The sequence below is a fragment of the Phalaenopsis equestris genome, unplaced genomic scaffold, assembly GCF_001263595.1.
Source record: "Phalaenopsis equestris unplaced genomic scaffold, ASM126359v1 Scaffold000096, whole genome shotgun sequence".
Classification (NCBI taxonomy): domain Eukaryota; kingdom Viridiplantae; phylum Streptophyta; class Magnoliopsida; order Asparagales; family Orchidaceae; genus Phalaenopsis; species Phalaenopsis equestris.
In genome coordinates, this window is record NW_018164538.1 from 566,237 (window position 1) to 568,340 (window position 2,104).

A 2,104-nucleotide genomic window follows, 5' to 3' on the forward strand; every position below is an offset into this window, starting at 1 on the left:
TTCTTCTTATTGTCACCTTATGAGTGGTTCAACAATCAAATTCAATTGGTCCACAATGCCGACTCAACCTAGTCGACCGAACCAACTAATCTGAGGCCATATAAACTCAGCCGACCAAGCTATAGAAGCAGTCGAGTGATTGACTCATATATGTAAAATACCATGTATATCCCAAATTAAAGCAAATGTATATCACTATATTGTACCATCTCCCCTATAAATAGGGAGATCATTTTATGAGTAAAGGGGGGGGGGCTAGATAAGTCATATTAATGTTTATTATTATTCACTCCTCTCTCTATCTCTCTCTTTCATTCCTTACTTTCTATTCATTGGGTGTGATTCACTGACAAATCAGAATTCAACATTAACAAAATTAAATCAATTAAAAATAGTTTTTGAAAATTATTAAGAAAATTATATCTAGCTCTTTTGATTCTCAATAGAATCTAAGTTTGAAATGCATATTTTTATGAAATTCCATTAAAACTCATGTAGTTATCTGCATTCTAGTAAATTCAAATGAACGAAATGTCATACCACTAATAACTAAACCTCAAATAATTAGTTTATTAAAATTTCACACTTTAAATACATTTATGTAATATTTACATTAAGAATAATAACAACTAAATCTCCAAAGCTCATACATTATCCAAATTCGTAAACTATACAATCCTCATAATCCATTCATGCATTATGAATTTCACGCGATCACTGGTGAGGTGTTATCAGCAGGTTGTCACGAATAAAAAATTTCACATCGGCTAGTTATAGAGCCGAAAAACAGTATTTAAGTCATGGGCTACCCATCTCTCTTAAGAGTTTTTTGGGAGATGACAAGTGGTATCAGAGCAGATTACTGCCTGTCAAGTGTGTGGACTCTTCATGGTCCTGTGGGACCCTCCGTAGAGCCGATCAGTGACGATCACATGATTGGGTGGAGGAGAATGTCACGGACAAAAAGTTTCACATCGACTAGGTGTAATGAGTATTTAAGCCCTGGGCTGCCCATCTCTCTTAAGAGCTCTTTTGGGAGGTGACAAGGTGCTCCAAAAATTAACTAAACTACTAATCTTATTTATTGAATAGTTACTTATTTAATGAGATGATTATATATTAATATGAAGAACTCTTATTTATTTGTCTGTTCCAGAGTCCTCTCAAGAGGATATAATAACAGAGAACGCCATCAGAATGAGTTAGAAGAGTTTTTGTTCGATTGTGTGTTTTTTTTTTATTTTCTTATAATATCCTCCGTATTAAGTTTTTTCATGAGATGTTAGTTTAAAATTATGTGGCATTTACAAAAATACCACCTAATCTATATGTATATATATATATCTAACAGTTAAAATTTACTTTTACATTTATACAAATACATTAAAATATCACCATTTTAATTTTCAAAAAGTGAAATACACATTTTCATAAAAATTAAATTTTAAATGTCACACATGTAAATATTAAAAAGTGAGTGATATGTATGCAAATCTTCTTAAAATTAATTGAAAGAATTTAAAACCCTTTTTGTGCTATCCTCTTTGTACATCTAAAGTATAACAACACGAATCTCGATGAAATTTGATCAAACTCGTTAAGAAGACAAGAGAGGACTGCATCGGAACAGTCAAAAGATAAAGGTGTCAAGCATCATTTCATTTCATCGGAATCATGAGCCGGTCAAAAGAAAGTACAACCAAATGAGGGAATATTATGCACTTGATCTGAAGAAAAGTTGTAAGTAATCATCACCTTGAACCGATTCTGGGATCCTTCATGATTATAATTAATGGTCGTTTCCTATAACATCTTTCCAACCCTCAATGAAGACATCTTGTCCGAAGTAGAGTTATCCATTAAATTAAGGCAACAGACTCTCTGCCTGATGGTCTAAGTTCAACCAAACGATAAAGAGGTCTTTACTAGAAATTATTTTGATAAGGTTGACTAAAGAACTTCCAGTCAACCAAATGATGTTTAGTCGACCAAACGATCATCAAGCGACCGAATCCCAATATCGTTGGATCATTAATACCCCCACTTTAAAAGGTTATGAATACAAAACAGTGTCAACGACGGTTTCAAATATTAAGGGATCCTG